The 22,062-nt window shown below is 38.3% G+C and overlaps 1 protein-coding gene across 1 annotated transcript in view; it reads right to left on the minus strand.

Annotated features, from left to right (window-relative positions):
* ASTN1 (astrotactin 1) overlaps positions 1 to 22,062 on the minus strand; it is a 5,143,480-nt gene that overhangs the window by 3,348,017 nt on the left and 1,773,401 nt on the right. The window lies entirely within an intron of this gene.

Genomic DNA, 22,062 nt, shown 5'->3' on the forward strand with positions numbered 1-22,062 from the left:
GTAGAGCCATTTACACTTTGCTGCCTTTATTGAGTTATCATTGTTTTCCCATATGAAACAATTACCTGAGATATAGATGTTGAATGAAATCAGCATTCTGCAGATATATTCATGTGTGTATACATAGAATAGGTATCTCTGCTTTGATACAGTAATCACCCCTGTAAAATGCTGTAAAAATGTATTGCCAGAGGTTTATGAACCTCTGGAGAATAGAAAAAAGCTGACTCAAACAGGAATGACAAGTCCAAAGAAAGTTGTAAACCTGTTTGTAATTTCAGTTTCAGTGGTTAGTTTGACACAGCGAGACAGCTTTAAAAAAGTAATGGAGATCTTGCATTCTCCGTTGCTGTAAAAAAAAAGGAGTTATACTAATGGAAAAAGTCCGGGCGACCGGATCTTTTTCCATTACTATAACTCTGATTTACAATGTGCATGCTGACCAATCAGCGTGCACGTTTTGGAATATTAATGGGAGGGTCGTTGTATAATAGGGTTTATCTTTCTTTTGTTTTATTTATTTTTATTTTACATTTGTTTACCGGGATAGTCCGACTGGACACAGGTCCATTTACAGTGGAGGCCCGGGGAGAAAAGCTCCATACATTTTAGTTCCAGTTTACAATAAGTTCATAAATCAAATGTTCAGACATAGATTATGTACAATTTCTGATAAGTTCAGAACATTACAATAAGTTCAAGCCTCAAATGATCAGACATAGGTTATATACAATGTAAGATAAGTTCAACACTTGAAATGTTCAGGTATAGATTATGTACAGTTCACAGTAAAGTTCAGCAGATTGAAATAAATTGTTGTACAGTGTCAAACAATATACTATATATATATATATATATATATATATATATATATATATATATATATATATATATATCAGACAGTGAGAGTAGAAATTGTGGTCACAAGAGATATGTTTGAGTGTTATGTGATGCATGGGTTAAAGACTGCCCGTTGCTTTTTGTAAAGCTGTCTCGCTATGTTAGACTCCTTTAACATAGCGAGACACTTTGTAAAAAGCAACGGAGATCTTGCTTTCTCCGTTGCTTTTTGAAAACTGTCTCGCTATGTTAAATGGGTTTAACATAGTGAGACAACTTTTAAAAAAGCTACGGAGATTCTCCGTTGCTTTTTTTAAAGATGCTAAGCTATGTTAAACTCCTTTAACATAGTGAGACAGTTTGTAAAAAGCAACGGAGATCTTGCTTTCTCCGTTGCTTTTGCCCACAGCTCTGATGTACTGCTTAGGCATATGCATGCACAGTACATCAGAACTGCCGCAGAATACCAGACAGCTGCGGAAGGGCAGCAAGGAGGCATTATACAATGCCATTATTTAAGAAAAGTAATTATTTTTTTTCTTAAATAATGTCATTGTATAATAGCAACAACCCACTTCTGGGTTTGGGTAATGCTGGATTTACCTACAGTTGTCTTTGTTTGGCCACTCGGGCTTCGCCCTTATGACCAAAAAACACCAACCATGGGTAAATCCAGCATTACCCACACCCAGGCGTGGGTTATTGCTATACTAGTAATGGCGTTCCCTGGGATGAAGTAAAAGTGTTATCACAATAAAACTTGTCCTGTCCCCTCACTGTGATTATGGCAAGTTCCTGTCAGTGAGAGGGAGCTTAGACAACACTATATCCCTTCATTACCATAATATGGTAGTAACCTCCATATTCTCATTTTGAGTAAGGAATGAAACTTCAGAATCATTCCCAGACATGAAGACAAAACATAACACAGATGTACAGTGTAACTTATGTATCACTCTCACTCAACCTGAGCACAGGACTGGCTAGAACACAGAGGTAAAACTGGGAAAGATATTTAGACACAACCATAAACCATACCATGACATCTGATTTTACTTATAAAATAGATTTTGTATTAATAATGTAGTTTTGGTTTATGCATTTGTACTTTTTTAAACATTTTTTTAACTTAAATTTATATATACAAGCAATATATCCTTGACTAGACTAGGATGCTAGTGTTTTTCATTTCCATGATATTTTGCTGTTATGGTACTTGTTTACAAACAATATATTTCTAATCAGAGGGTTGTGGATTCCCACTAGCAGTATGCCCTAACACAGGTGGAAAACCAATGGCAGTAGCTCATCCCAATGATTCTACGTGGATGGTTGGTATGTTTCTTTAAGACAGTTATTTGGACTTTTGGTGTGAAGTACTTAAACTTACCTAACATATTGATTGGTTAGGTCTGATGAAGCCCATTTTTATTTTATTTGGATGAAAGCACTTAACTCTTGTTGTTGTTCATTATTAAAACTTATTTTTATTGTTATTCTGCATTGCATGGTATTTTCAACCAACTTCACATTACTGCAGCAAGTTCTTGATTATTGCTGATCCTTTTGGTGAGGTCACGACCCCCCCCCCATACTGCGCATTTCATGGTTATTTTGTTACATTTTGTGCAGTTTTACCTCCAACTGCCCTTTTGGTTTTATAGATGGTTGAATCACTGTGGTGGGCTGTCTCCACCATAGTGCTAAATGCTAATAAGCCAATTCCTTGGAGTTGCCTATACTAATTAGCTGTGTGCTTTTCCCTGGACGTGCCTTTTCTTAGAGTAGTTGCACAACTGAGTGATTCAGAGAATCGCTTGCCTTTGTAAATTAACTCAGATGGCCATTTTAATGAACACATTTGAAATGTTGCATGTTACAATCTTTAGAAAATCATTAGAGAGCTAGTAATCATAAGAACAAGAACTCTCATCCATTTACCTATTTAACTGAATAAACTTCTTGAAACTTCAAAAAGACATCTTTATTCATCCTACATGGAGGGCATCAGAAAGAGAGAGAGTCAGTCAGATCTTCTAATTAAAGTGATTTTATCTGTACAAGTCCTTTACGCTCTGTTTCTCATTGTAGTCAATGGGAGAGACCACATAAAAGGTAAAATAAGGTACAAGTCTGTAGAGAGGTAGTGGTGGTGGTGTGTGTGTGTGTGTGTGTGTGTGTGTGTGTGTGTGTGTGTGTGTGTGTGTGTGTGTGTGTGTGTGTGTGTGTGTGTGTGTGAGAGAGATTATATGTCTGAAGGTATATGTGTGTGTGGTAGCATGTTTACATATCTTTAGGAGTATGAGTGGTTTTGGGTGAGTACAAGTGAGTGTGCACGTGTGTATGTGTGTGTGTGTGCGTGTGCATGCATCTGTGTGCATGTGTGCATGTCTGTGTGTCTGTTGTCATACATCTCGACTCCCCTAGAAAAAACAGCAATGCCTGTAATACTGGGGGAAGGTAAACACAGTAGTCACCAGGAACACTTTTTAAATATTACTCTAAGTAACTTAAAACGTTAATAGAACAAATGGTTTAGTATTGCAATGCATTTTAGGAATAAGAAGCAATATAGCTCTAAGGCCTGGCATTATCAATAGCAATCCTCAAGGATTTATGCAGGAGGAACTCCTATCCCCTACATAACATGACTTCCATCCTTCCCATACTACTAGCACTGCCCTTCTGACATATATAGATACTGCAGTTAAAGCTAGGGATAATGGCAAACTAGTCTCTTCCTTATTTCTAGACTTGTCTAAAGATTTCAACACAGTTTTTCACAGCAAACTTCTACTTCAAATGTTCCCGCTAGGTCTCATTCAGCTCACCGTTCTTTGGTTCAAAAATTACCTGAACAATAGGTATCAGTAAGTAAAATGTCACTCTATGCTCTTGCCTTACCTCCCAGTCACCACTTTTGTACCACAAGGCTCTATCCTTGGTCCCCTCCTCTTTAAAATTTTCACCAACACCCTTGATACTTTCATACAGTAGGCCACCCTAATACAATACCCAAATGATTCCACTCTCATTTGCACATCTGACAACATGATACACCTTCAAAAAGTTACTCAGGAAGCTTTAAAAGCCTCTAAAACATGGCTCCATAGCTTACAACTCATGCTTATCCCAAAAAAGACCAAGCTATTAATTTTTCCCCAAATCCCTCTCTCATGAAAAAACAAAATATAAAGTCCTGTCTCTTGATAATACAAACACTGAAGTTACTTCTCATAGCAAACTAATAGGGGTGATAGTGGATGCTAATCTTACATTTGACCTGCATATACAAAACTGCATAAGAAAAACTCCTTAAAAACTGGATATGCTTTACAGAGCCAAAAAAATTCTCACCGACGCAACTAAAACTGTACTTGCCACTACTTATCTCCTCCCCACTCTTCTTTATGGCACTCCCATCTTTACTAACCTCCAGGCTTCACAAAAATTAAAAACTTGAATAATTCTATAACAGAGTTGCTAAATTTGCAGCACATACCCCTTTCATACCAAACCACTGTATAGCACTGAAATACTTAAACTGGTCAGAACTCCCACAACTAACATATATTCATAACTTGTTACAACCTATAAAATTATCCAGCAATCATCTGCCCATCCAGCACTAATAAAATTCTACACAATATGCGCCATTGGTCATTGAGATCCACTGATCAAAAACTCTTGTCTGTCTACAAACCTAGCAAATCTTCTGGGCATTGTCTGTACTTCTACAAGTTTGCTAAGGCCTGGAACACCTTAACTGTATCCATTAAGTATATACACTCCATACCATCTTTTAAAGCTACTCTGAACGACCTCCTAGCTAAAGTCTGGCTTTGTTCTTGTTCAAAACCAGGATAAATTATATCCCTAAATGTGAACAAGTACCTTTTCATTCCTTATACCTCCTTACTCTCCCTTCTTCACTTACTTCCTTACTGCTATCTAATTCTCTTTCCTGACATTCCCTCTAAATATACCATAAGCCTGTTTTCCCTCACTTCATATTCCATTTCCTATTTATATTAGACTAACTTACCTTAAATCCCCCTACAAAATGTCTAAAATTTCTCTAAATATTAAATGATTGTCATATACCTTGCATGGATTCTTAACCAATGTTTTTATATTATGGATTCTTAACCAATGTTTTTATATTATATCTAATTTGATATAATTATGTAAACTGCAGATGTCTTTGTTTTATTTTTGAAGATTATAAAATTATTGTTCTTAAAATGTTTTGTAATAATTTGGAGATTTTCTCCCCTGGACTACGTTGAAAATGGGCTTCTACCTAGTGGGACTTCCCAGTAATCAAATAATCAGTCAGTGAATAAATAAATAATACATTTGTAATAAGAATAATGCTGGTCATCATGTCCATTTTGCCATTATATTTGAACATCATGAGTCTTGAATATGTAGTGGCTCTTCATTAAAAAGAGTTAATCTTTTAACAAATGGCATCAGGTAGGCTATTGTATATGGGTCACGTAGTCTGGCACCAAAAGAGAAGCAGTCAAAGTTGGCACCTGGCTATAGAGTTAAACCATTTATGATGAGAACTGAAACTACACTTGCCTGCTTACTTAATAACTTGTGATGTACTGCAGACTATTCTGTAGCACACTGTAGACATTACTGCAAGTTAAGGCTGAAAATGAAAACATACTATAAAACATTAACAAAAAAACACTGTCACTTATAAATAGTCCATAAAGCTGAATGTGTAGCAGTTATTGAACTGAAATAGTTATGTTTAAGCTTAAAAAGCGAAACAGATGTTAACGGGATAGCTGTGATAAGGGGAAGCATTCTGCTCAATGCAAAATTCTAATGTACTTCATGTATCTTATTTTGTATCAAATATAATTGACAGTATAAGTAGATATAACATTAGTGTTAAACCTTTTATTATATATTCATTTTGTTGACTAACATAGCCACTCTGGACAGATCTGTGTTACAATGTAGTCCTAAAAAGAAAATGTTTAGACTACGATAAAAGTGTGAATCGTACTGCATTAGAATCAATAATGAACAGCTAGATTGTGGAACGCATTATGAAAAGTGGAAAAACATGATGTTTACAACATGTTAATACAGATGTAGCTGAGATGATAGAGCAAGATTACATGAAATGTTAAAAGTACATTCATCCAGATATATTCCATGAACAATAGGGTGTTATGAGTTGACTATTTTGTTAGGGCAGCACACATGCCAATTGTATCACCAGCAGTGATCAAAAATAAGAACCAAAAACAGTTCAGGAAGCACATTGCAAAAAACGTGGGAGGGAGGTGGGTGATAGATGATGTGCTAAGCATGTGGGGAAACAGGGAGCTTTGGGATGGGAGAGTTTAAAGGACATTCAGGGAGATTTGAGCAACCTTAAGGAAGGACATGAGAACTCAAGCTGGTAATTGCCTAGTTAGTAAGGAGAATAAGACTGGAGTGGATGCAGGAGGAGGCTACTAGACATGATAGGGTGGAAAAAAGGGTAGGTCTTACAAAAGCGTAGAACAAAGGAATGCAGGCAGGGTTTATCAGAGCTGTACAGGCAAGCAGTATAACAAAGAGAAAGGTGAAGATGAAAAGTGTGAGGTATGACCATGAGATAGAGAGCAGTTTTATGAATCTGAGGAGAGATAGTTGTGGAAAGCAGTGACAAGTGATGAAGAGGAAACTGATCCAGATGCAGCTGTATAGGAGAAGTAAGCACGTGGAAAGCAGCAGAAAAATGTCAAGAAGGGGCTGTCATTCAGATAGAGGGCACAGAAAGTAGAAAAAAAATACAAAAGTGTGTATATCTACTTGAAAGATATATGAAAGAGAGACAAGATCAGATACAGCACACTTAAGTGAAACAACTAGCAGAGACGGTGAATAGAGCTGGAATGGTACAACTGGAAGGAGAAGGTAGAAGATAAGAGATTCAGAAGCAATGTAGAGGAAATGATTACGTCATAAGCCAGCGGGGCATATATCAGATGTTTTTTATAACCGTATACTCAGCTACCTAGTAGTGGTACTCTGAGAAGGTTAAAGGCATGATGAAACTGGTTTAGTACTTAATATTTGAAAGACATGGGATGAGGTGAGCTAGATGGTCAGCAAGGGGAGGGGTGGTAACATATTCTGGTACATGTAGCAATCAACAGCCAAATAGGAGAAATGCAGGGGAAGTGGCAGATAAATGTTGAAAGTAATATTTTCATAATTGTGACCTGCTCTGGAAGGACAATACAAAGGATATTTGGCACTGTAAGAAGAAGAAGAAGAAGAAGGGTTTGGGATTACCAGGTGTAAATTAGAGTGACCTTTTATGTGCCCAGCTATATGACAGAGATTGTAAGAGAAAATGTCAGTGATCATATCTTGAAACTAAGGTGGAAGGCTGATGGAGTGTCACAGAAGAAGAAGAAGAAAAAGAAGGGTTATGTACTCAGTGATAGAAAGGAGGAAAAAGGAACACAGAACCTAACAAAGAAACTATCAACGCTGACTGAGAGCATGAATGAGTCACATTACTCTGCATATTTATACAGTTAGGATAAACAGTGATTCGTAACTTCATATGTTCATACTAGGCTAAGTACCTCCAGGGTCTTTACAAGCTTAGCAGTGCAAACCAACCCAGTTTTGTTTCAGAGTTTCCTGGATGCATGTATGGTGGGGTATATTAGTAAATATATAGCTAAGGGTCATATGTGGGTGGGAGGGCATTTTAGTTTGAGATTAATTTGCTTACTGTAGATCTCTGTCCATCAGAAACAAGGTAGGTGAGGCCATGGGCGAATTTCTGATTTCTTATCCAATGATCTAGGTTCAAGAGAGGAGGGCAGAGATTGCTTACATCTCAAAAACATTGGCTTGGGATAAAAGAGACTATGGAATGTTGGGATACCAGGTGACAGGCTATTCAGGAATGAAGAGAATGCAAGAGATGTGAGATTAAAAAAGGGACAGGAGCATCACACTATGAAGTGGGGAACCTAGGGTAAGCACCTTGGAGGTTAAGGCAGAATAAAAGAGTGGTATAATATTATGAGGGTAATAATAAAGGGGAACTTAAATCTACTAGAAAAAACTGGGAAAGATCAAACTACATTGCAAAGAGAGTGGAAGTTGTCTGAAGTCCTAGAAAATGATGTTTAAGCAGTATTGTGAGGGACTTTACAAGAAAGGATATGATTTTGGGCATGGTCCTAAACAAGTTTAAGGGATTCAAACATGTCCATATGAAGGCACCGTCAGCCACCAGTGATTGTCTCTGTATGGTTTAGAGTGGTGAAAGGGGTAAGAATATAGACGTAAAGACAATGGAGTCAGATTTGGTTCATAGGTTTATACTAGGCTATCTGCCCTAAGGCATTTATAAGCCTAGCCCAAAGTTTTGTGGCTTACGCCACCCCTTATGTTAAAAAATACTGTGCCCATTAGTTTGTTGTGCCTCTGTCCAGCAGTGACACAGAGATGATTCCCGGGGTAAACCTACGATCTCCCATCCACCGGTCAAGATTTCTCTTGAACAGAGCCAGCGAGGTGCTGTGCCTCACATGGACTGGGATTTTATTCCACAGCATAGGGAGTCTCTGGGTGACAAATCTATCCCTCCAGCATGTCCTATTTATATCCGTGCTAAGGTTTAAGTCGCTTGCTCTAGTGGATCTGGTAGATTTGGATTTTTTGAGGTGGAGCATGTCCATTAATTCCGGGTTGGACATGGCCTTGTATGTCAGGCACAGGTCACCTCTGAGCAGGCGGTATGCGACTGAATAGAGCTGGAGTTTCTTCAGTCTGGCAGCATATGACAGATTTTGGAGTCCCTTTATCCTTTTGGTGAGGAACTTTTGGGGTCTCTCCAATTGCTGCAGGTGTCGGGTGAGATACATCCCGAATGGGGCATTGTACTCGATCATTGGTCTGATAAGTGAAGAGTACAGGGGAACAATGACCTCACTTGATCTGGATGTGAATCCCTTCATGATCAGGTGGGCAATGTAGAAGGTCTTTCTAACCACTTTAGCAATGTGAGTGTCAAAAGAAAGGCCACTGTCAACCTGGGTCCCCAGGTCCCTGATAACCTCTTCTATGCTTAATGGATTGCCACCTATATGGTAGCTTGGGGTTACCTTGTTTTTCCCGAAGGGTTTGACTATACATTTTTTGGCATTTAACTTCAGGCCATGGCTCTGGCACCAGTTATCAGTTTCCGTGAGACCCCTCTGAAGGATATCTGTGTGCGATGTACTTTCCACTATGGCACCCAGTATGCAGTCATCTGCAAACTTTGTCAGCCATAGTCCTCCTATGTTTGCCTGTACTTCTGAGAAGTAGATGCCGAACAACAGGGGGCCAAGGACTGAGCCCTGTGGGACACCACTTGTGACCGGCTTGGAGTCTGACATGGCGCCAGCAACTCTAACCCTGTGGGTTCTGTCCTTTAGCCAGTTTGCAACCCATCTTGTGACATATGGGTTTACATTTAAGCTGGTAAGTTTCTCTATAATACCCGAGTGGGGTATTGTGTCGAAAGCTTTGCAAGGGTCAAGGTAGGCTGTATGGACTGCCTTTCCCTCATCAATGGCCTTGGTGACTGTTTCGAAGAAGTCGACCAAGTTCAAAAGGCATGATCTGCCCTTGACAAAGCCAAACTGGGTCGGGTCCAATGTCTGCAAGTCCCCTATGTCTTTGTTTATGAGTTCCATTATGATCCTCTCCATAGCTTTGCAGACCAGGCTTGTTAAGCTTATGGGGCGGTAATTTCCAGGGTCCGTAGAGGTACCGTCTTTGTGGAGTGGGACCACAGTTGCCGTACGCCACTCCTTGGGCACGTATCCTGTGGTAAGGCTAAGATTAAACAGCTGCCTTATATGTGGGTTTAGTTCCTTGTTGAGTTCATGTAGCACACAGCCGGGGACACCATCCGGTCCCATTGATGCTGTGTTTTTAGCTTTAGAGAGAACAGCTTTCACCTGTGCATTAGAGATGTCTGGGAGGCTACACTCCACTGGGATAGTTATCTCTCCTTTTGGGGGGGAGAGGGGTGAAGTTTGCACTGAACCTGTCTGCCAGTATGTTGGCAATGTCTGTGGGTTCAGTGATTTTTGTATCATTTTGGACTAATTCTGCGCATATCTGGGAGTTTCCACCCAGGTTTCTAACATAGCTGAAGAAGGCCTTATGATTGTCTTTTGAATCTATTGCAATTTTTCTCTCAAATTTGGCCTTGGATGATTTTATGAGTGCTCGTATTTTTTTACTAATAATGATCAAGGGTGTCTTCTCTTTTATGGATTTTGCTCTATCATGTAACAGCTTTCTCCTCTTATTGTAAAGTTTGTTTATGGCTGGGGTCCACCAGACTGGACGTTTGCCCTTGGTGGAAAGAGTCTTGGTTTTATTAGTGATTGCCTGATCCATGCAGTCCTGGAGGTGTTCGTAGAAGGCATTTGTAAGGGCTTCCGCAGCTTGGGTTGTGGTTTCCACTGGCTCGGGGGCCTTGAAGGATACCACACCAGTCTTGAGTAGTGTGAAGTTTGCTTTAGAGAAGTTCTTCACTGTGGTCTTTTTTGTTTGGGGTGGGGGCGGGATGTGGATTTCCAGTGAGATAAGTTTGTGATCTGATCTCACCAATGAGGGATATACTTCCGGTGTGGAGCATTTTGTCCCCATGTTTGTGATGATGAGATCTAGTATATTTACCCCTCTTGTGGGAACGGTGACTAGTTGTTCCATGGCATTTGAATTTATGAACTCCAGGAACCTTTGGGCTAGAAAGTTGGGGCTTGAGTAATATTCCCAGTCTATATTCGGGTAGTTGAAGTCACCCAATATAATGGTGTTTGGAGATACATTTATACCCTCCAGTGTCTTCAGGAAGGCTGTGTGGGGTTCCTGAGTTTGAGAGGGTGGCCTGTAGCATGCTACAAATTGTAGAGCAGTTTTGCCTATGGTTAATTGCACCTGGATGGTTTCCGATGCTTCGTGCGTTGCCACCAACCTGGAGGTGTGGGTATCCTTGATGAATATGGATACACCCCCTCCTTTTGTGGTGTGGTCCGGAACGCATGATATGAGGTAAAACCTGATAGTGCCGGGGTGCTCTCAGGAGCCTTGAACCAGGTTTCAGTCACAGCACAGACATCGATGTTCTCCATACTGAGAAGGGCCTCAAGAGCGTGCATTTTGAGATTTAGACTTCTGGCATTGAGCAGCATTACCCTTAGTTTCTTCCCATTTTTGTTTTCTAGGGTGGTAGGTTTAGAATTTGAGCCTTGCCTAAAAAAGGCACTATGGGGGTGGCAAGAGCCTTAGCCAATATCCGGAATCCTAGGGGTGACAGGTGCAAGCCGTTCCTTGCGAAGCAGCGTGGCTTGTCAAGCATGTCATCCCAGGCAGACAGACACTGGATCCCCTTTGAATGACACCAGAAATTAAGCCAATTGTTAAAGCTGATCATCTTGTCTCTATGTTGTGGCATCATTCTTGGTGAAGGAAGGATACTGCTCAGGGTCAGGGTCATACCTGCCTGGGCTACATAATCAGAGAGCTCCTCTATGTCTCTTTTCATGTAGTCCAGGGAGGTATGTCTCAGGTCGTTCACACCAGCATGGACAATGACTGTGTCATATTTGTACTTGCTGTGGAGTGACCCGAGTGCTTGTGTTATGTGGCGGATTCTAGCGCCCGATAGGCAGCTTACTGTGATCCTCTCCTTGTTCAGCCTGGTGAGTGGGACGTCAGTGTGTCTGACTATGGAGTCACCTATGACAAGTATATTTGGTGTTGTATTTGGCCTTAAGGGCTGTGACTGCTTTGCACACTGATTTTTGTGGTTTATGTGTTGCCTGTGGTGTGTCATGAGGTGGCAGTTGCTTGGATGTCTGCTTTGGAGGCCTCTGCTGTTTAGGTAAATTTTTGCTCAGAGCCTCCGAGTATGACTTTGTGTGTTTATGTGTTTGATTCATTGTTGTGATAGCTTTATGTGAGACTGGTTTTGTGGTGTGTGTAGTTGCCTTCTCCTCCTGTCTGGTCTTGCCAGTCCTGAGTTGAGAGAGCTCAGTAGATTATAAAGAGCTGAGATGTTAGTAAAACATGGTTTTAGGAGCTTGAAGAAACCGAGGCAGTAAATAAGTTATGGGAATGAATCAGGCACTTGAGTACTACACTGCTGACAGCACACTCACAAACAATCCAGACAAAACAACAGGAGACTGCGGACAATGATAAGAAGACCACAAAACCCTTCTCCATCTGAGTTCTTACTGATTAATACATTAGGAGGATTTATTTTATTTCTCAGGACAGTGTGTGCAATGCTTCACCCTCTGATGGGAGTAGAGATTTTCACATAACTGCTACCTGAACCAATTTTCCAGTGAAGGTTCAGAGCGCCTGGTTCTGGTTGATCAAATGGTTGATCAAATTCTTTGTGTGTGTGTGGGGGGGGGGGGGGCAGCATCTATGCAGTACCAAGACGTTGTGTTCCTTTTGTTGAATAATCAGGTCAGGATCCTACTGTACAACTGGTTAGGCACCCACTACATCTTTTTTGTAGACCACATAGATTTCACTGCCTTCTCTCTCTCTGCCTAGTTGCATTATTTCAATTGATTATGTTATTACTGTATTACATGTAGGGGAAATTACTATCTGCTTTTAACTTATCAACTTACTGACTGCACTTTGTCTGTATGCTTCACTGAAATTAGCGCAGTTATTCTGCTGACTATTCTACTATTATACTTAAGTGATAATTGCTCTATACTGCTTTGTTTTTGTTGCAGTATTGTTCACTACTGGAATGCTGCACGATTGCTAGTACTACTTCAGGTCATGTTACATTGCTAACAGTGACACCAGGTAGACAGAAACCAAATGAACGTATTATCTGAAACACTGATGACAATTTTTGGTCACTGAAGTTGCATTAGTTTCTTTTACTGGTTGTTGTACTGTTACATCATATTTCTCATTAGTGCTTATAGAGCAAATTGAACAATTCTCAGAACAACACCTGTGGTCCAGCACAAAAAAACAGTTTGTTCCTACCATGTCTGCAAAATATAAAACTGACACTCCAACAAGATTGCCCTGTCAATACAGGTACCAATAATCAAACAAAATAGATGGTTGACAGCAGATTTTCTTCACTAAAATGTTTTATTAATAGTTAAGCGCTTTTGTCCCTGTAATTCAGGACTTCATCAGAACTAATGCATTTCAAACACACCACCAATATATAACAATACTGATTAAACCCAGTTTAAAACAACCAGTGGTCTAAGCAGATCACTTAAAACCAATTAAACTTTTCTAAATCTAGTTGTGATTTTCTTTTTGGTTACCCTGCTATATGCGTAAAAGGACAGGGACATATATAAAATACACAATAATTAAAACCCTTTAAGTTCCCATGGTATGGAATACAATTACATGTGAAATGTATGTACAAGTGTTAAAAATAAAACAAAATAAAACAAAAACATTACATTGAAAAATATATATAAGCACTAAGAATCATGTGAGGGAAACAATTTTTTTTGGAACAAGTGATAAAATCAGCCAGGGGTGGTCCCTGGAAATATACCATGGAATACAAGGAGCTTTTGTGGCAGGTGAGGATGGATGCTACAGAAATCCGGGATTCAACAAATCTATATCTATAAACAGTTTGTTGAAACTGAGGGAAGCCAAACTGTAAAATGTTTTTTGGTATTTTTCAATTCAGTGTTTTTATTTTTATTTTAAAATCTTTGTCCCTACCATGTCTGCATAGTGTACATGGCCCAGATACTTCTATTAGCAATTTTTCAGTTTGAATTTTTCAACAGAAAAAACTTTATCTCATCCGCAGTATTACTGACCTGTCTATATGAAGAATAGGCCTCTTGAAAATATATACCACATGCTTGTTCATGTTGATCAGTGAATTTAGGTGTTCTGTACTGTTTTGTTAAGAGAACAGTCCAAACAATAAAAGTATTGTTTTGTTATTTAAGTATTCAGTGGCCATCTTAAGAAAGATAGAAAACCTGACATCACTACCCTAATAGCCACTTAGCTGACGAGATGTCTGGGGGTCTGTTTGGTTAGGGAAAAAAAGGGCAATGGTAATTCATATTCCAGTATAAATAATTACAAATAACAGATTTTTTTTAGTTTCAGGAATTGCAAGGTAATGCAAACACTATTATTCTAACAACTTCTGAGATATTAAAAATGTATTTTTAAAATCTCTCCATGATTGTCTGTACTCATTCATTTCATCACATTCAGACATCGGAGAGGTAAAAGTCTCAGTCATAAGTGTGTGTGTGTGTGTGTGTGTGTGTGTGTGTGTGTGTGTGTGTGTGTGTTCCTTGTATAGTTTGTGTTTTTTTTTTTTCTAGCAAATCACTGAGGACTACAGTCACTAAATAATGATAGACATTTGAGTTTCAAGCATAATATCCTTCAGAAAAAGCATTCTAATTAAATGCCTGTCACTATAGCAACTTTTTAAGTATACGAGGGTAGAAGGTGCTGTCCCTAATTTTGGTGTTTTCCAATGGGAGAACCTCTTGCTCAGTTCTCAGTTGGAGCACCTTCTGTGTGGAGTCTGCATGTCCTCCCCGTGGTCGAGTGACATTAAAGACATGCAGGTAGGTGCGAACGTGAATGGGCATACCTTCGTTGAAGGTTGGGCATCGGGCTGGCAACTCGGCGCCGTAAAAATCCACTGCCAGTCATGAGCGGACCGGAGATCCGCTGTGGCGACCCATAACCGGGAAAAGCCAAAAGACTGGTCCACCATTGTTGTGTAGTTTTGTGTACATGTGTGTGTGTGTGTGTGTGTGTGTGTGTGTGTGTGTATCTATATATATATATATATATATATATATATATATATATATATTTATATATATACACATACACACACACAAACGCACACTATATACACATTTTGTCTTCCGTTTTTTTTTTTTTTTTTTTTTTTAATGTTTGTTTTGTTTTGTTTTAGAGTTAGATGAAGTTCAGACCAGTTGTGTTCAATCTGTTGTATTTAGATATTCTGTCTTTAAGGTCAAATGATGAATGTCCATATGTATACACACACACACACACACACACACACACACACACACACACACACACACACACACACACACACACACACACACAGAGTATGTACGCTTCGAGTTGTTTTCAGGTCAGTAATATCCGAAGTGTTCTCTTCATATCCTTGGATAGACACATTGTTTACAATGCTGACCCAAATTTTTTTGGAGGTGGGGGTAGTAAATGAGAAAGTATGATTATGTTTCTTGCCAAATTATACATACATGCTATTATTAATATGTCTAATACTATTTTAACCAAGGTGGGGTCTGCATGATACTTTATGGTATGGACTGAAAGGTGAAATGATGCTGGAAAATCTGTTGGTGATACTTTTTGTATATCTGCCACCACTTTGCAGATTTTTATACTTCGTCATGACTATGCAGACTTGCCTAAATAATGTATTTATAAGAACACATTAGGGACTTTTCATTGAGTACTATTTCAGAGCACCAAGTTACAGGCTAAATTAGGAGGCAGATCAATAATGATGTCATATAAATGAGGTTATAAGTGACAAAGAGTAATTTTAGTTTTATGCCAAATTATAAATATATGCCATATTGAAATATTTTTTAATAACTTCAACATGGTAGAGTGGATAGGACTTCATGGTGTCAGCTGAAATTTACATAATGCTGAAACAAAGTCAAAGAAAGCTTTGCAAAAAAGCTGTAGTGGTTAAGCAGTAAAAATGATATTTATGCATATTTGCATATTTTATGTAAATATTTCAGGCATGTCCACATAGTAGCATGGTGGAACTGCATTTCATAGGGCAGCTTAGCACACAGATCGGGAATATCTGCCATCCTCAACACAGTGTTTAGTAAGCATGAAAGTGTAATTTCTTTTTATGCCAAAATATGAATATGCCCCATATTAATATTTTGTTAATAACTCAACGTAGACAATACATATAAAGAGCTTCATGGTATCAAATGAAAGTATACACAATGCGGAAAAAACCTTTGTACAGATAGTCGGTGTCCAGCTAGCACTCCTTAGCCGATAATAATATTTGGTACTTTTCCGTTATCGGGGCAACACATCTAACATGGTAACAAGTGCTTGCAATCATTGCACAGCTGTTAGCCCTGAAGCGGTTTTCTGAAATAACTTGGTTAATCCTTCTAAACTGGTAGTTTCTCTTTGGGGAAGACCCCTAGTGGTAAGTGAAAAACAGCTAATTTGTTCAGATTATTTTCATTCCTTATATGTACGCAGCATTGATGTAAATTTACTAAAGTCTTTGTTTATGCAACTCATCGTTGGGTGTTTTTGTTGAGAGCAATAATGTTAGTACTAATAAATCCAGGGGTCGTGTAATCGGTAAAAAGGCTACGGTAAATTTTGGATTTAGGAAGGTGAAGCATTTTATTCTTTTTACACGTGACATAATATAGCAATAACCCACGCCTGGGTGTGGGTAATGCTAAATTTACCCATGATTGGCGTGGTTTGGTCCCAAGGGCAAAGCCCGAGGGACCAAACAAAGCCAACCATGGGTAAATTTAGCATTACCCACACCCAGAAGTGGGTTATTGCTATTATACCATGACATTATTTAAGAAAAGAAACTATTAGTTTTCTTAAATAATGGCATAGTATAATGCCTGTTTGCTGCCCTTCCGCAGATGTCTGGCATCTGCGGCAGTTCTGATGTACTGCGCGCCTGCGCAGTACATCAGAGCTGAGCAACAACAGAGAAAGCAAGATCTCCGTTGCTTTTTTAGTGTTTGCTATGTTAAATGAGTTTAACATAGCGAGACAGTTTTAAAATAAGCAACGGAGATGTCCGTTGCTTATTTTAAAACTGTCTCGCTATGTTAAACTCATTTAACATAGCGAAACACTAAAAAAAAGCAACGGAGATCTTGCTTTCTCCGTTGCTTTAACACTGTCTCGCTATGTTAAATGGGTTTAACATAGCGAGACAGTTTTAAAATAAGCAACGGACATCTCCGTTGCTTATTTTAAAACTGCCTCGCTATGTTAAACTCATTTAACATAGCGAGACAGTGTTTTAAAAAAACGAGTTATACTAATGGAAAAAAGTCCGGGCGACCGGACCTTTTTCCATTAGTATAACTCTATTTACAATGGGCATGCTGGCCAGTCAGCGTGCACGTTTTGGGGGGGTCATGGTATAATATGTCATAAGCATTTAATGCCAATGTAGTTATTAAGGTACAAATATTTCTAAAGTAGGCAGGACTTGCAGCAGTTAGAGATGAGGTTTGGCTGATGTGGAGCAGACCTTCGGTGGGGTTTACACATCTGGTGTGACTTTTCTTGAAATAAGACTAGTACTTTCAAACATTTCTTGTCAACAGTAGTTGACGGGAAAGCGAAGTTTAAATAATTGAAAGTTATTTATCGCATGTATTTCAACATTTGAGCATTAAAATTTATAGTGATGGCCTTTACAAAATTGGTCTAGGGGGTCAGAGAGTTGAGTTTGTTCTTATTTTGTGCAGTTAGAAAGTTTTTGTATGCCTGATCTATATAGTTAACATAAAGGAAGTCTCTGTAAAGTATAGCTTTCCACCTTTTAGCAGCAGGAAATTCTTGGCAAAGTCCTAAAAATAGGGACAGATTGTAAATGTTGCTCTTAAAAAGTTGCTTGAATAAAGGTCTTGTTTTACTATGCATTTTCCGACCGATTTAAAGTTTGAAACACAAATACGTATTTACTGAATTTAGTCCTCAGAGATTTCCTGCAAAAGTCCAGAAAAATCACAAATTTCATAAGGAATGGACCTAAGTCGGGTGAAAATCTGCCCATTCTGTGAAAATCTGGCCATTTGAGAAGTATGCTGTAAAAGACGGAAAGGCTTCAGGGCTAACAGCTGTGTGATGATTGTGAGTGCCTGCTACTGCATTAAAAGTGTTGCCCCGATAACAGAAAAGTGCCTAATATTTATTTGTCCATTAAATGTGCATATATGCATGACATAATTATGAAGATATCTGTAAAATGGAAAGACTACTTTGCATCAGCCATATGAATAAGAGGCACACTGATAGTCGGGGTCTATCTACTATGGTTACATAGATAATATTTTTCACATAATTATAAAAATTAGTTCAATATAAAATTTCATTAGGCCTGATTGCCATATTAATATCACCATTGCGAAGAGGTGTGCGTGTTGAGCAGCTTTCATATTTTAACTTGTTTGTAACTTTTATAGTTTTTGAAATATATACATTTTTTACAGGTAGGTTGGAAAGCTGTTCAAGCGGGAGCCCTTTATGTATCAGTAGGTAAGAAATTCCACACAGGCTAGGTGTGAAAGAGTTAATAGATTCATGCCTCTCACTTGTCCAGATTTTTGTACAATGTCCAGATTTTTCCTCATGTTTTTGATCTGTCCTTCATGAAATTTGTGGGTTTCCTGGCAAGTCACTAAAGATCAAAGTCACTTAATAATGACATGCATTTGAGTTTCAGACATTAGATCCTTCAAAAATATGTAGTAATATGAATCCTATTACTGTAGTAGCTTTCTAGGTACTTTTCCGTTAAACCCCTACCACGCATCTCACCGTGAATAAAGATGCAGCGGAGTCACTTTCTATTCACAATACTCTCTCTTACGTTTCTGATTCTTACTCTTAGGATATTACAGAAAGTAATCCTCGCAGTACCCTTTCTTAGCAGACAATTATAAATGTGCTCTGTTTTAGCAAATGGAATATACTGAATACCATTTTTTACTTTGAATTCAGTTTGTTTACACTGAAACAGCCAGACTGAAATTATTTTTTACCTCAAAGGAAGTCAGTGTGCAGAGTTAGGAATTACTTAGACTGCAGAAGAAGCATTTAGAGTGATTTGTATGTTTTAAGTTTGAAAGTTTTTAAAGATAAGGAGGTGGCAGTAGGTATCGTTGAGAATACAGAACGAAATTTTCTCACTTCACTCCAGAATGTGCTGAAAGTAAAGTTTCTGTATTAACTCTAGGATCTTTCTGCTCCATTGCACAGAGTCATAAAGTTAATCCACTTACAGCTACTGATTAATTTCAGCTATACAACTTTTAAAAACGACTTGGCAAAGTCTTTTGCCAGAATTAACTACGGCCTTTACAACACGGTGAATAATTGGTACCTTAGGACAGAGTCATAAAGTTAATCCACTTACAGCTACTGATTAATTTCAGATATACAACTTTTAAAAACGACTAGGCAAAGTCTTTCGCCAGATTTAACCACGGCCTTTACAACACGGTAATTATTTGTAAGTATGAAAGTCAGAGTGTTCACTAGCAGTAGGACCTTCACTGTAACTAGCAATTAGTTGGATTTCATTAAGGAAGCGTATTAATATACATTATTATCTGAAAGGAGAAGAAATATCATTACTTTATTTTCTGTCTTCTGAAGTTAAGCAGCATATCTATGTGTACTTAATGTAATGACAAGGAGCATAGTCAAGGCATAGAGTTACTAATTCTTTAGCTTGACGACACGTGGTAGGGGTTTAATGGAAAAATACTGCTTTCTAATTTAATAAGATCAATATTTAAAATTTGTTGCTGATTTTGGCTGTCTGCCCCCAATTATTTTAGGCATTGTCATGCTGTTAGAGCTTGAGAGATATGGTCAGAGTACCTGTTGCTCTCTGTCTCTACTATTTTGCTATAGACCATATTAACTTATTAACACCTACGTGGTATGGAATGTCACACCTCTAGCAGCCTACACAATTCTTGCATTCCAGAACATTTTTGAAAAATAAATGTAAAAAAGCACAAGATAAACAAATGTAAATATTTTGTGAACAATAAAAGCTGTTAAAACTGTACAAGTAACAATGTTATAATGCACACAAACCCCAAGTTATACATTTTGCAACCTTTCACAAACCAATTTTCATATCTTAAAAGCTGTACAACTGGGTGTATATTGTTAGGACATTTCTGATAGACATAAGCTTTTACATGACAATAAGAAATTCCTTTGTAAGTGCATGTTTATTGAGGTATTTACAGAAATATGAAAACATATGCTTAACTGTACAGGTAGCAAAACAAATAATACTGGATATTTCTTGAGATGTGCAACTTAGTACAAATATTAGACATTTTTCTTCACCAATATCTAAGATGCCATGCAACTATTTGCAAGTCATTTAGTTTTGAAGTATTAGCTATATATGGCAATATTGCTAATTTTCATACTTACTAGGAAACAACTAGCAATTTTTCCAGTACAGTGTGATATAAACCAGCATTGGCAAAATTGTCTTGTCTCCCACACTGATGTTTCACACCATATACGTCAATAACACGCACGTCTCTCAGGTATGAAAATCTGAATAATAAGTAGCAAACAAAGATGAATTTCTCCACTGCAGGACATCCTAGAGTAGCAATCTTAGTGACATTTTAATAACTACATGCCCCTTCTAATACTGCATAAGCTGGTAATTTACTTAAAGTATCTAGACCCAAGAAAGTTCTGGATGCCATACGGCAGTATGGGTGTGAGTTAACTAATTACTTTGGCTATTGATTCCACTTGATCGCACTTTTGATCAGTGCTGCTGTTGCATTGCTGCTTGTACTGATTGCTCAAGTGATGTGGAAACTGAAGCTACTTCTCTTAGTTACTGACTTGAATCTATTGGGAAAACATTAATGATTTTAATTTGCAACTTGATATTAATTACTTTATTTTTCCAACATAGCGTTGTCACTTAAACATATTTTATACTTATGAATTCTACCAGCATTAATTTTTGGATTATAATAGCCGTGAACAGTAGTCATAATACATTCCACTCAAAACAAACATCAACTGAGTGAGTTGTCATATGCAGTAAAAACTAGAAAGAGAAAAGTGTTTTTGCAGTGGGGCAAACCTCATACCCCTTAATCTTACAATACTTGTGTCCATGGTAGGAAACACACTGGTCTTGCAAGGAATGTTGCCATCACACAGAGTGATGGTGAGATTCAAGGACAAGATAATCAAGCAATAATGCCCAACAGGGTGTGTGTTAATGTGTAATTAATGCCTGCCCAGGGGTGTTGTGAGGCCCAGTCTCACAGGTAGAGGGCTTCTACACCCCTGGAAGGGCATTAATTACACATTAACACAAACCCTGGAGGGCATTATTTCACTTAGAGAATGGGCTAAAATTGTTGTGTTTTACTTACTTTTATATATTTTTTTAAGTACTAATTATATTTTTGATATAAAATAGTTCTGCCGCCTAAGGTTTCATACGCATTTTACATCCAAAATATATTAAAAAAAAATAGTACTTAAAAACATACATACATAAGTAAGACAGAACAATTTTACAGAGAGCCCATTCTCTAAGCTCTGGCAGAGATAATTCTGTCTTCACTATCTCTCACACATGCTACAAGGGATTGCTGGATCGCTTTCACACTTCACTCACTTACTCTCTGTGTCTCTCTCTCTCTCACACACACACACACACACACACACACACACACACACACACACACACTCTCTCTCTGCTTTCATGCATGCATTCACTAACACATGCAGAGAGAAACACACACACACACACACACACACACACACACACATTTCTGCTTCGCTTTCACACTTCACTCACTTACTCTCTGTGTCTCTCTTACATACACACACACACACACACACACACTCTCTCTCTCTCTGCTTTCATGCATGCATTCACTAACACATGCAGACAGAAACACACACACATACACACACACACACACATATTTCTGCTTCGCTCAATCAATCACTCTCTCTCTCTTACTCTCATACGTGCATATACTCTCACACACACGCTTTATTTATTTATTTTTTTTATTTTACACTAAACAGTAAAACAGCAAAAGTGCTGCTTAGTGAGTGTAAAATAATGGCTGCTTGCTCGCTCTCACTTTCACTGGCATACATACGAAGACTCACACGCAGACATAAACACACACACACACCTTTTTTGTTTACATTTTATAGGTTCATAGGTTCATAGGTTTATACTAGGCTATCTGCCCTAAGGCATTTATAAGCCTAGCCCAAATTTGTGTGGCTTACGCCGCCCCTTATATGAAAAAATACTGTACCCATTAGTTTGTTGTGCCTCTG

Source organism: Protopterus annectens, chromosome 10.part0 (assembly GCF_019279795.1).
Source record: "Protopterus annectens isolate FY-2018-M chromosome 10.part0, PAN1.0, whole genome shotgun sequence".
Lineage (NCBI taxonomy): Eukaryota > Metazoa > Chordata > Ceratodontiformes > Protopteridae > Protopterus > Protopterus annectens.